Consider the following 14524-nt stretch of genomic DNA (forward strand, 5'->3'; position numbering starts at 1 on the left):
GCGAGGCGGACGTCTAGGAGGAAGACACACCCTGCAGACGCAACGGACGCTTGCACGACCCTCCCCGCACCACTTGCACATGCAACGATGGTCGCAGCTGCAAAGCGTGTCCTGCGTGCAACAGGCGCTTGGTTGCGCCGCCTGCAACAGGTTACACGCACTCCTCGCCACCCCTCTCCGCCGCTGCCGCTGCCGCCGCCTCAAGCAATAGGCACGTACGCTATCTATATCTTGGCCCAGGAGCCGGCACACGTCTCTCGCTTCTAGGCGTCTTCATGCGACAGGGGCGCGCAAGCGGGCCGTGCAAGAAGCGAGTGTCCAACAAGCACGCACAAACGAAAGGTGAACACGCATCGAGGGCCAAAGATTTATAAGCAAGCCTTTCGTGTGGGGTGGGTGGGTGTGAAGCTCCCGCGGAGAAGGCACACCATGGCATATCCCTTCAGGTCGAAAACCCCTTTGCACGGGAAACGTGGGAAGAGGCGTTTGCAAAGAGACAACGCGGTGCGGCGTGTTTGTCCGCTGCGTTTCCCCTCAAACGCGTGTTCCGTGGGCCGCATGCAGTTACACAAGTGCGTGCATCAATCCGTAGATCTACGCAGCGTAATCATAACATGTTTGGATTGCTGGGTTTGTTTTACTTTATACATCTTTAGATACGAATTTTAGTAGCTGCTCCACTAACGGAAACTGCCGTCTAACGAGGTTTGCGCCCTTAATGGGGAAAGGCGAGATATCGGTGGGATAAAGACCTCCTGCTAAAAAGGGCAGATTTTCAGACGACAAGGGCACACACGCATGCACAAGGGGGCAGTTGCGATAGCAAGCGCGTTGTTCCTTTCATGATGCAACAGGAACCAATGAGGAAAGTGTAGTTACCTGTGAAAGAGGCACGAATGCATTACAGACGGAGCTTGTGAGAGCGCAGACATATGGCGCCTCCTCTCGCCCCATCATCTGGCTGTGTCATACACAAAAAAAGGAATTTGTGTATAAACCCACATCATCGCTGCAGGGGTGATTTTGTTAGTGTTGAAGATCCGAAAGGGACTGTGAAAGAAGGAACACACCAGTAGATTGCTAGGGTTGCTCTCCTGTACACATTTGTAGTGGGATTATTATTATTATTATTATTATTATTATTATTATTATTATTAATTATTACCCCAGCTTTCCCCCCCTTTTGCAAGGAATCCAAGGCAGCTTTACATAGTCCTTTTCCTCTCCATTTTATCCTCAGCACAACCCTGTGAGGTAGGTTAGGCTGAGAGGCAGTGACTGGCCCAAAGTCACCCAGTGAGCTTCATGGCCCCAGGGGGGAATAGAACCTGAATCTCCCGAGTCCCAGTCCAATATTCTAACCACTTCACCACAGTGGGTCTCAAATAAGTACTGCTTACTTACTGACTGGAATAGCTCTTCAAGGGTGTCAGTCACTTTTCTCCAGCCCTACCTGGAAACGCCAGGGATAAAACCTTGGACTTTTTTGCCTGCAAAGCTTGTACTTTCATACGTGGTGGTAAGCTGCCATGGAACTTACATAGACTTGCACTGTCAGTAAATGTTTTCTTCATGCTGTTTCTTGAATGAAGGCAAAGTTCCGTGGCCACATTTCTTTGCAAAGATGGATTGCCTGTCTGTCTCTTGTACAAAGCTGCGTCGTCGTGATCTTGGACCGCTGGGGGTCGCTGCATTGCTGTGAGCTGGATCTGTTTTGTTTGTTGCTGATGTGCAGGCTTGCTCATACATTTTCATGAATTTGTCTGAACAACAGCAGGCTCGTAGCACACGTGTTGCTTACTGTACTCCTTGTACTATTAATAATCTGACCCTTTATTTTCAAAAAGCCCTTGTGCCGTACGTTTGTCTCATGTTGAGGCAAATTGGGGCTATATTAAAAACTAATTTTAACGAATGAGCACGGGTTAAGAAAAACACAAAACTTTCCCACAAAGCCTACTCAGAACATTAAAACCGAATGACAGTTTTCTTCTCTGGAAGCTCAAAAATAATATTCAGAATTCAGATTCCCGATTAAAACAGCATAAAATCTGTTAGGAAATTACATACCATACGGTGTTTCTTTTACTTTCCAGGAAACTGGTAAAATTTAGCAGTATACTGAGGACTGTGGCTATTTTTTTTAAAAAAAAACACTGCATGTGGAATTAATTGTTTAAAGGCCATTACAAGATGCTACATGTTTATTTTGTAGAAAACTTTGATTCAGTTCCCTGTTTTGGACATAGCCTGGTTTGCACATAACACTAACCCATAGTTTAATGAAGTCATGTTTGTTGCTCTACACAGGGTTTGTCTGGCAAATGACTGAACAAACCATGGTTTGTTTGCTCATTCTTTGTGTTGTTCGTTTCCCTCCTTCTACTCCTCCCCCTCTGTGTATCCCTGGGTTTTTGGCCCCTCTTGCTCACCCTCTCTGTAGTCTGGGGAAACAACTCATGAACAACCCGTCATTTGGGGTTTGCACATAACAACTCGTGGTTTAAACAATCTGGAGTTCACAACCAAACACTATGGCTGTGTTCAGACAACACAATAGTAATCAACTCAACATTTGTTTATCTAGGGGATACTTCCCACACAAAATGATAATAAACAACCGTGGTGTGGATTAGGACCAGCGTTGAGTTGGCTATTAGTCTATGCTGAGTTGACTCAGTCATCCCTCCTCTCCCTGCTCTGTTCTCTTGCTAGTATCCCATCAGCCATTGCTGCATAAAATCTATCCTGCCAGCTGGACTAGAGCGGCAGCCAACGCTTTGACTGCTGTTGCCTTGCAACTCTGTGGCTGATGAAATAACTAATTGTGGCCAAGGAAATAACCAACGGTGCCCTCCACACAACACAACCCATGGTGGGTTAAATAAAGAATTGTTGACTATTTAAACCACCATGGGTTATTGTGTTGTCTGGACCCTGCCAATAACTTTGAACTGTATGTGCACAGTTCACATGCCATTATCAAGGTTTGTGTTCCTTAGCCTTTTGGTAAATCTTCGCACATACTAATAGATGAAGAAAGTCTTCTCAAGATGAGTCCTGAAATATCACAAATATGAAAACTGACCCTCTTGTAAGGCATTTTCATCATATTGAAGGGTGCACTTGCAGGCTTTAGAAATGGTTCCTTTCTTTTCATATCTTCTGACCCATTTGACACTGCAGTGTAATTCTTCTATTATCAGCCTGCAAAATTGTTTGGCCATCACGTTCCGTACCACCATCAAGTTAAATGAAGCCAGATTCCAGCTGGACATCAGGAAAAACTTCCTGACTGTTAGAGCAGTACGACAATGGAATCAGTTACCTAGGGAGGTTGTGGGCTCTCCCACACTAGAGGCATTCAAGAGGAAGCTGGACAACCATCTGTCAGGGATGCTTTAGGGTGGATTCCTGCATTGAGCAGGGGGTTGGACTCGATGGCCTTGTAGGCCTCTTCCAACTCTGCTATTCTATGATTTTATGATTCTATGATTCTATGATCATCACTTAATTCAGGGAGAAAAATAGATGCCTTTGAAGATATTGAGCGGATATTTTTTTTTTAATTGTACCCCAACTCCAAAATAAGTTGACTGCATATTAAACTGGCAAGGGATTCCATGAGCCAATGAACCAATCTGTGTTTCTTAAAGCTTTTGCTCCAGAAGAAGATTTTAATCCCCTGTTCATTACTTTTTGTTGCTTGAGGGCTGCCTTACCTTCTGTTCCTTTGAATCCTCAAGCTGAAATGTTGTCTTACCTGCTTCCTGGTTCTTGGAGATAAATCCCCGGCCATTCTGCAGTCAGTAGCAATGCTGGAGGCGAAAAATGGTGATTTTGGCTTTCCCTCTATTACTCCACAGACAAAACAGGGAAATTGATTTGCTGTTTGCAAACACAGTGGGTTCTGCAAAGCCCAGTAGGGAATAATTCCAGATGTGGGATAGATGTACAGTTAGTCACAGGAATGAGCGGTGAGCAGGGCCACAAATTATGTTCCCTACAATGGATGCACAAATTTTAAAGCATAGTTTGTTTGTTTTACTTGTTTGTTGTTCTCATATACTACCTCAGATATCCAACGGTTATGTGCTATTAATTTAGAAATCAAGGTAAGAGCGAGTTCAAAGGTGTGATTTACAGAACCAAGAGAGGGCTTGGTTCTCAGAGGGTTCCCATTAATTTTTATGGGACAAAGTAAATTTATTTATTTATTACATTTCTATACCGCCCAATAGCCAGAGCTCTCTGGGCGGTTCACAAAAATTAAAAACATTCCAAGTATAAAACAACAGTATAAAACTATAATTTAAAATACAATATAAAAGCTCAACCAGATAAAAACAGCAGCAATGCAAAATTACAAATTTAAAACACCAAGTTAAAATTTATTTATAGACTGTTAAAATGCTGGGAGAATAAAAAGGTCTTCACCTGGTGTCTAAAAGCATATAATGTAGGTATATGTAAATGGACTACAGTCAGGGTCACAAATTGGATAATGGTACTTAGGTCACCAGTATGTGGAGCGGAGGCCTAGTTCGGCTTTCTTTTCGTAGATGACACCCAAATATATTTCTCTATGACTTTCACAACAGTGTCAGCTAAGGATAGTGTGTCTCCTCTGAATGAATGCTTTGAGGCAGTAATGGGCTGGATGAAGAAAAACAAACTGAAGCTGAATTCAGACAAGACGGAGGTGCTTGCTGTCAAAGACCAAAACCTGGATTTGGAGGTGCGTCAGCCAGTTCTGGATGGGGTTACACTCTCCCTGAAAGACTGTGTTTGCAGCTTGGAGGTGCTTCTAGATCCATCGCTCCAAATTACAGTCCAGATAGATGTGACGGCCAGGAGTGCCTACTATCAGCTTCGGCTGATACACCAGCTGTGCCCCTTCCTAGAGTTAGAAGACCTAAAGATGGTAGTGCACACCATGGTAACTTCGAGGCTTGACTTCTGCAATGCGCTCTACATAGGGCTACCTTTGTGCCTAGTCCGGAAACTTCAACTAGTTCAAAATATGGCAGCCAGGCTGGTTACCAGTACACCTAGGGGTGACCATATTACACCAATTTTAAAATCTCTTCACTGGCTGCCAATTAGTTTCCGAGCGAAGTATAAAGTGTTGGTTATTACCTTTAAAGCCATACATGGTTTGGGTCCAGGCTACCTGTGGGATCGCCTTCTCCGGTACAATCCGCCCCGCACACTCAGGTCCTTTGGGAAAAATCTACTTCAGCTAGCAAAAACTAGATTAAGAACTGTTACCCAGAGGACCTTCTCTTCTGCTGCTCCCAGACTGTGGAATGGCCTGCCGGAGGAGACTTGTCAACTTAACAGTCTACTAGCATTCAAGAAAGCTATAAAGACTGATCTCTTCCGGCAGGCCTATTCAGTGGAATTTTAAGATGTTTTTAGAATGTTTTTAGAATGTTTTAAACAGTGTATATTATGTTTTAATTCAGTTTTATGTATTTTACCGTTTACTGTTGTTCCCTGCCTCGATCAAAATGGAGGGGCAGTTAAGAAATAAATTTATTATTATTATTATTATTATTATTATTATTATTAGCACTTTTCTTGTTTTTATCCATGGTACCAAATCATTCTGAGTGATTTACACTTATGCACCAATTTAATGCAAAAAGCTGCCTTACATTGGGCCAGTTTACATGATCCAACAAGCCACCTTGGCTTATATTCCTGGCACTTGCTATCACATGCTGGGCACCATTTTCCTAATTACCTGCCCAGTTGCAGCTTGATTTGTCATCCGAAACCTGGTGGCATGGCTTATTTGAGGGGGGTACAACTCTCAAAGAACTCAACAACAGGCCATGGGTTATTTGAGGGTTGTTTCCTCCTCCTACAAGCCATGCCACCTGAATTAGGACGATATGACAAGCTGTGCCCGGTGGGTGATTAGGGAAATAGTGCCCTGGATGTGTTGGGGGTTAAAACAAAGCAACATGGCTTATTTATGCCACAGTGGCTTGTTTTCATTGTGCAAACTGGGCCAGTGACTGGGTTCACACAACACAATAACATACACTCAACCATGAGTTGTTGTATGGGTTGTGCTGTGTAAACCCAACCATATTAACAAATCATGGTTTGTAAGCTGGCAACAACCCACAGTTCACAATTCAACAACAACACCATTGGTTCTTTTCATGGGTTGTTTGTTAGTTAGTGGGCTGGGTTGAGACAACAACAACCTATAGTTCAACAACAACCTATGGTTCAAAGGTAACCCATGTTTCAATGACAAACCCACACTCAAGGTTGAGTGTTGTGTGTACTCAGTCACTGGATTCATCCATCAGCTTGATATTGGGCTGGTTTGCATGATCACCACAACCCTACAACAGATCGTGGGTTATTTGAGGGTTGTTCAAACAAGCCCTGCTGCTCAGGTTCAGAAGACATGACAAACCATCGAAACCCTCTGATGGGGGATAAATATTCAAAATGGCCACTGACACACGCTGCAACCCACCATGACATAAATAAGCCATAGTGGGCTGTAGTAATGCAAACCTGGTCTCTCTGCTCTGACTGGCAGTCACTATCCAAGGCAGAGGTTTTCCCTCATCCCTCCTGCCTGAGCCCTTATGCATGCAAACCATGTATTCCACTGCTGAGCTATAGCCCCTTCTCAGTTATGGATGTCTCTTTTTCCTGGAAGCACAAGCAACTTTCAGGAACATTGTAAGACCATTCTGTGTGTGCTGCTTTCAGGAACGACTGACAATTTAAAACATTTATGTTTTCGGCAACTCTAATTGAATTGTAATGGGATATAAAGCTTATAATTGCATTTTTAATCTTTTGTTGTTGCCTCGAGCCTTTGGGATAGGGTTGGCTGAAAATGCACATTAATAAAATACATATCCATTTGTGTCTTCACTGTATTGGTAATGTACACAATGATTGTAATTGCAAGAGCAAAGCAGGTGCATAGCACCAACAAGGATCTGCAAAGTAGACTCTATATAATGCTCAATGAAAACAAAGGTTTATTTGTTTTAAATATTAATAGGCCTTGTCTCCAGTAAAGACAAAGCAAGGAGAGAGTATTTAAAAGAACAACAGATTCCTGAGCCTTTAATGCATTTTAAGGAATTGTTTTGTGCAGGAGAAGAAAGGTTAGTATGTTATCTAGCAGGGAACTAGTGATGACCCAAAGTAGGTATGTGCAAAATCTCCTAGAGTGATTGTTTCCTGATGCATTTTCAGTTGATCCCCAGGAAAATGCTGAAAAGCTTGAGGTTTCTTTGATGTTTCCATTAAATGCTAAAGAACGAAATGGCCAAAGTGTGGCCATCTTGGATGACAGGTATATGTAACAAGGGACCACATATGCTGATCAATTATGTTTCAGGGAGATAATGAGAAATGTCTTATTAAGCACATTCTAACAAGAAACATTGGCTTCAACCGTGATAACCGAAGTGTATAAATTCTTTCCTAAAGGTTACACTGGTTGAAAATCTGCCCAAGGACGGAAAACATTCTGTCCAGCTGCTTCCCTTGCAATTGCAAGTAATATGTCTCTGACTTGTTTATTGGCTACCTAAACGCAGAAGTGAAGACTTTGGCCTAATCTACGGCAAGCAGGATATAGCACTATGAAAGTGGTATGAAAGTGGTATATAAGAAAGCAGGAGCCACACTACTGCTTTATAGCAGTATTGAAGTGCACTGACAACTGTTGGGGGCCATTGATACATACTACCCTGTTTCCCCGAAAATAAGACAGTGTCTTATATTAATTTTTGCTCCCAAAGATGCGCTAGGTCTTATTTTCAGGGGATGTCTTATTTTTCCATGAAGAAGAATACGGTACACATTTATTGTTGAACAAAAAAAAGGTCTTATTTTTTTGGGGATGCCTTATATTACAGCGAGAGGCAAAACTGGAAGTAGGCCTTATTTTCGGGGGATGTCTTACTTTCGGGGAAACAGGGTATATACTGCTTTCATACTGCTTTCATAGTGCTAAATCCTGCTTGGTGCAGCTCCTGCCTTTTATATACCACTTTCATAGTGCAATATCCTGCTTGGTGTAGATTAGGCCTTCATGTGTGTTTTTCTTCCACAAGAGCCAACACACTTTTCAGTTTCAGTTTTAAAATGTAAACTCAGCCAACAAAGGGTGCTTCGAGGCAAGGCTTTTCCAGCATCATCACCCTGCCTCATCCACATTGTCCACTCATAGCCCTTTTGTGTTTCCCCACTGAATACACAGAAAAAGACAGAATAGCTGTACAATGCCTTCTGATTGGTGTCGCTAGGAGCAATCCACCTAGAAGCACCTGAGGGGGAAAAAAGCATTCCAGAATAGCGGTCTTCAATATGACTAAATTTTAGGAACCATAGTATAGGAGGGATCCCATACTTCAAGTCTGTTTCCTGATGTTGAGCAGGTTTCTGTGTATAACCTGGCTGCTAATTTGATTTTGCACTGCTGTATCTTGAATAACTCAACATGTATATTGTTTTATACTTCACTGAGCGGTGAGAACTTCCAGAGGCAATGCTTTTGGACGAAAGAGCACTGAAGGCTTAAAGTGTCTTTGTGCTATTTGCTTTATTTATTTACAAATAAACAAGCAGAGCAACAGTGGCGCCACAGAGCCACTCTCACAAGGCAGAAGATCGTCTTGTAGAGAACAATCTTGACAATCCACCAAGCTGTACCCTTGAAATTTTCTACTTGAGAATTTCAGTTCTCAAGTTTCTCTTCTGTTTGTAATTAGCATTTCTATTGACTTTTTTTAGAGCAGGGGAAATGGGGTATTATTTCTGAGAGCAAAAGAAAATGTATTTCCACTTGTGTATTTGTGCTATTGTGCTATCTCACAGTGTCACCTAGAGGTTATGTAGCAGAAACTTTTCTTTTTCCTAAAGCTTTTAATACCTGATGTTGTTTGGACTCTATACTGTTAGTTTACCCTACCCTGTGCCTGTTTACCCTACCCAGTGCCTGTTTGCATTCTCTTCCCCTCCTTATTGCTTTACTATGATTTTATTAGAATGTAAGCCTATGCGGCAGGGTCTTGCTATTTACTGTTTTACTCTGTACAGCACCATGTACATTGATGGTGCTATATAAATAAATAAATAAATAAATAAATAAATAATAATAATAATAATAATAGAAAAGCACGAAAGGAAACACTCCTCATGCAGTGCTTGGGTCTCAAGATTCAGCAGATCAACAGATTTGTGTAGAAAAGAATTTGGATGGCTTTAAAAGGGGATTAGATAAATTCCTGGAGAAGGCTTTCAATGGCTACAGGTCCTGATCGCTATGTGCTATCTCCAGTATTTCAGGCAGTAAGGCTATATACAACAGTTGCTGGAAAACATGGGCAGGAGAGTGTTGGTGCACTGTGTCCCACTGTGCTTGTGGGTTCCTGGTCGACAGCTATTTGGCAACTGTGTGAACAGAGTTCTGGACTAGGTGGACCCTTGGTCTCATCCAGCATAGCTTTTCTTATATTCTTATGTTCAGAGCAATCAGAGAGCAAACCCACTGGGACAGTCTCCAGGGAAACCCATCGCACCATGAAACCCCGATGGGCGTTCTTCTAGAGGTTGCTTATGCACAACATAATTTGGATTAGCAGTAGTGTCAGAACCAGACTGAACTTTGGCTACTGTATTTAAAGGCCGTAGCTGTTGTTTCACATGTAGTGTTTGTTTGCCCTGCATGAAGGGTTTCATCAGCACCAGTTCCATCATTTGGGGGGATCCTTGGATAGTGATGCCATCAGGCAACCTGAAGAGCCAGGACATGTGAGCCACAAATTCTCTCACGCTGCTGAACTTCTTGAGTACTCCATGAAAAAGTGCAAATAGCAGTGTTAGAACATAGGAAGCCACCTTATGTGAGGTCATATGTTTATGTATCCCAGTATTGTCTACTTCAGTGGGCTGCAGTTTAACTGGAAGTGCAGGGATTGGAGCTATGACCTTCTGCATGTAAAGCTACTGAGCTGGTCCCTCCTCGAAAAGAACAGCCCTCTTCTTCCCACTCGCAAGGGCTTCTCTGGGGTTGGGACACTAAGCGCTTTGCCCATTTTGAGTCCCAGTAAGTGCTTAGCCTTGATACCCTCTGCAGCCAGACTTGAAATTTCATAGTCTACAAGCTACATTATCATGACATTATTATCGTGCATCCATATGTCTCTCTCCGTAGGATACCAATTTTAAATGAGTATTGGCAGGAAAGTTACTGTGGGTTTCTTCAAGACAGCAGGATATGGTTTGGTGTGAAAGATTTAAATATATAAGGAATAAAAGATATAATGAGGTGTCTTTATTCTCTACGTATTTAAATCTTTTCACACCAAACCATCTAATGAAAACACTGGAATGCTTCCTAAATGCAACAGACTGATAGAAGCAATGCAGAATTCAGGAAGAATCATAGAATCATAGAACAGCAGAGTTGGAAGGGGCCTACAAGGCCATCGAGTTCAACCCCCTGCTCAATGCAGGAATCCACCCTAAAGGCTGCATGATGTGTCAGAACACTTTTCATTTTTAACACACCCAAAGATTTGCAAGCAAATTTGGCTTTCAGAAGACAGTTGTAACAACATTATCAAAGTGATTTGGGTTTTGGGGTGCAGCCGCAACACTCCAGCAATTGTGCTGCTAAGACCTCAAAGCTATCAAAACAGGGACTCCAGTGATGGGGCTTTGGTATCGTATTCCCTGTGCCACAACAGCAAGTGGATGGAACTGCTGTTTTAAGAACAGAACAAGAGCCATGCTGGATCAGACCAAGGGTCCATCTAGTCCAGCACTCTGTTTACAAAGTGGCCAACCAGCTATCAACCAGGGACCAACAAAGCACAACATGGTGCAACAGCATTCTCCCACCCATGTTCCCCAGCAGCTGGTGTATATAGGCTTATTGTCTCTGATACATCTAGCCATAAGGATTAGTAGCCATTGATAGCCTCCTCCAGGAGAAGGTGGCTGTGCTGCAGCGCCACAAAGGTGGGTCACTGAAGGGTGGTATTGCAGCTTCTAGCACAACATGGATCAGGTGAAACTAGTAGCCAATGGGGTACCTATCAGGGTTATATACTTCTGCTGACCCTGGTCAACTCCTCAGTCTGGGCTGTTTATGGACCATATTTTCCTGTCTACTTCCAGCTTGCTAACACTATGAAATAGTCCCAACCAGTTCTTAATTAAAGGCTGTATGGGATCCTACAGTGATGTATTCTGATATTAGCAGAGTGCTTGGCCATAGAGCGGACCCTGCACCATCCTTGATATTGTCTACCATATGCATGGTGCCTTTAAGAGAGTTTCTATGAAAACGGCAGCAATGGAGGTTGCTCAGCTGCTTTGTTTGATAGGCACTTCACTTTCCCTGGCACGCACACACACATTTGTCCCATACCAGACCTGGAAATAGGTTGACCATATGTCCTGTTTTACAGTTCTCTATCTGAAGAGCTGCCAGAAGATATCCTCTCTTTTGAAGGTGTCCAGTCCAAGTCCAGTATATAGATAAAGAAACATCAGAAGGAAGAGCTGGGCTTAAAGTTGCCCATCAACAGCACCTGGACAGCAGACTGAGCAAGGCAGACGATATCTGGAAATAGCCTTCTATGGTGGGCTTGCTTGGGCCATTTTGGCAGAAGGAGAGCTGCGGAACTGCACTGTGGGGAGGGGTAGAAGAACCACAGGCTGCCCTCCCTCCACATGACCACCAAACCACACTGGGCAACATGGTTGACTTACTCCCCGGCTCCCATGCCCCTTTGATGTCCTCCCACTGCGGCAGCTGTGCATCGCAGCAAGTGCTGTGACAGAAATGGGCTAAGCGATCTTGGCCACGGAGATCTGCTGAGCAGCACAGAGTGTTGGCAGCATTTCGGGCTACTCTAGATGGCTATCTCCCTGGCAACACCATTAGTCCACAGGAGCTCCCCAAATGACACAGAAAGCCTGCCCAGGGTCCTTTACCCACACTGCAGAGTGTGGGTTCCGAGGGTGGATAACAGGCCCATCATGGGCTGGAAAAAACCCTACAACATGTTAAAATACTGAGAGAATAAAAAGGTCTTCACCTGGCATCTAAAAGAATATAGTGTAGGTGCCAGGCGAACCTCCTTAGGGAGCTCATTCCACAGCTGAGGTGCCACAGCAGAGAAGGCCCTCCTCCTGGTAGCCACCTGCCTCACTTCCTTTGGCAGGGGCTCAAGGAGAAGGACCCCTGAGGATGACCTTAGGCAGGTACCTATGGCATCTCCTGTTTAAAATGTTAGGTAGGCGGTGATGGCAAAATCCTCTGTTGATGGTCCAGAGGAGCTGCAGCTGTGCAAAGTAGGGCTAGATGGAGTAGTCTGAGCTAGCATAGGCATCTCCCTATGTTTTTGTCTTATCAGTGGAGACCGGTGGCTCTGATTTTGGTGTGGCTGTGAATCCATTCTGAGTTTTGGTCAGACCGAGCTGGAACTTTAATGGAACTATCCAAGGTGCTGAACCTAGTTTGGGGATAGGATTCAGCATCTTGGATAGCTGCTTCAGAGTTCTGTCCGGTTCTGACTGAAACCCAGAATGGATTCACAGCCTTACCAAAATCGGAGCCAACATCCTGCGCTGCTTCTTCTCTATGCTCTTTGCCCCCAAGTGCTTATGTACTTAGTTTTGACTTCATTCCTCCGTCCACTTTTCTCTGAGACACATACCAGTTTAGTACTCACCATATGCCCACCTCTGGCCAAACCTTGATGTCATCATATGCTTCTTTCGTATGTCCCTTTCCCTACTCCAAAGAGTACAGATTATTTCATCGTATTTGTTTTGAAAGTATTCCCACCTCCCTGATCACTTGCGATGCTTTCTTTTGTACCTCTCGCTTTTGTATCTGTAACATGCGGTTGCGACAACATGAACCTGCTCATTTCCCCTCTGTTCCCGAGGAAGTTTCTCGCTGTTTCTTTGTGTCTCACTCTGCTTGTTAACAGAGAGAGTGTGAATGAATGTTTCATTATGCCTTTCAAGTTGTGCTGCTCTGCAATTTTTAAAAATTGAAATATACCAGTTTGATTAGTTTGAACGCTGTGCGGGGAAATAAATTACCATCGTTTTCAGAGTGGCAAAGCTCTTTAGAAGGCTATTGTCGATGAAGAATGCTACTTCACATTCCTCCTTCCGGCCTTACTTGATCAGTAGGAAGTCCAGGGCAGCTTTTTACATTGCTTTTCTTTTGAAGAAAAAAGTACACGAGACCTTAAGCCTGGCTCAGATGTAGTGTAAGGCCATATTTCTGCTGGATGACCAAACCATTTCCTCCCTCACTTGTGTGACTTCCTTCTCCTTCCCTGTCCAGTGTAAACTCTGGCCCAACACTGGAGCTGTTCACATAACATGCTAACCCCCACTCAATGGTTGAGTGTGGGTTGTTTGTTGAACCATAGGTTGTTTGTTGAACTGTGCATTAGTGTACTGAACCCAGGACATTTTCCACAGGGTAGCTTGTTAACTATGCAGTGTGGGTTGTTAACCACCCTGAACACCCCAACAATAAACCGTGGGTTCTCAAGGTGGCTTTTTCAATAAAAATAAGCCACTCGGCATGGTTAACAAACAGCCCTGTGGAAAATGCCCTCGGTTCAGCAACAACCCATAGTTATGTGAACCCAGTCACTATGTCTGAATACATGTAATCACAGCAAAGGCTAAGCATGGGAATTTTTAAAATCAGAGATAGAGGGTGTAATCCTATTTATTAGGGAGTAAATCCCTTTGAATTTCTGGGAAATTTCTGCAAATTTCAGAACTTCACCTCATCCTGCACAGAAAAGTTCCCAGAGTTTAGGGGAAAGCCTGCAGCTCATTGTGCAGCAAATCAAGTTGCATGTGCCCCAGAACTCCATCAAGCCAAAAAAGAGAGCTGGATTTCACAGTAATAAAGATCTCTACTGAAAATAGGACAATAAAAGACAGGTGTGTCCTTTTACCTTTTGAGGATCCCCCCCCAAAGCCTGGGGGCCACTACTGATATCATTAGGTATTATTATTATTTGCATTTGCATTTGTATACCGTCCCATAGCCGAAGCTCTCTGGGCGGTTCACATAAGAAAAGATAAAGCCCTGCTCAGAATCCCTTGGCCTAAAGATGGTGTGGAAGCTCAACAATCCCTCTGGCCTGCAGCTCTAGGCCACAGTGTCACAGCATACATGTTGCTAAGATTGCTTGTTCCTGAAAGATAACATTTTGGTCCCTGTGCAGAGGTCAGTGGATCAAGGGGCAAAATTTGAATGGCAATATCTAGGCATTATAACAAATTTAAATAAAATATAAATATATTAAATTTGTAGTGCAAACTGGTTGGAGCAGTGAAAAGCAAAACTCTGGCATTCCCCTCTCTTTTAGGGAAATAGGGAAGGGGACAGCCCACAAAATCAGTTGGGTTGGATTCTTCCTCTCCCCCTTCCCAAACTTATCAACTGCTTATGGTGACCACTTTATCTTATTAACCA

This window comes from Elgaria multicarinata, chromosome 1, assembly GCF_023053635.1.
Source record: "Elgaria multicarinata webbii isolate HBS135686 ecotype San Diego chromosome 1, rElgMul1.1.pri, whole genome shotgun sequence".
NCBI classification, from domain to species: domain Eukaryota; kingdom Metazoa; phylum Chordata; class Lepidosauria; order Squamata; family Anguidae; genus Elgaria; species Elgaria multicarinata.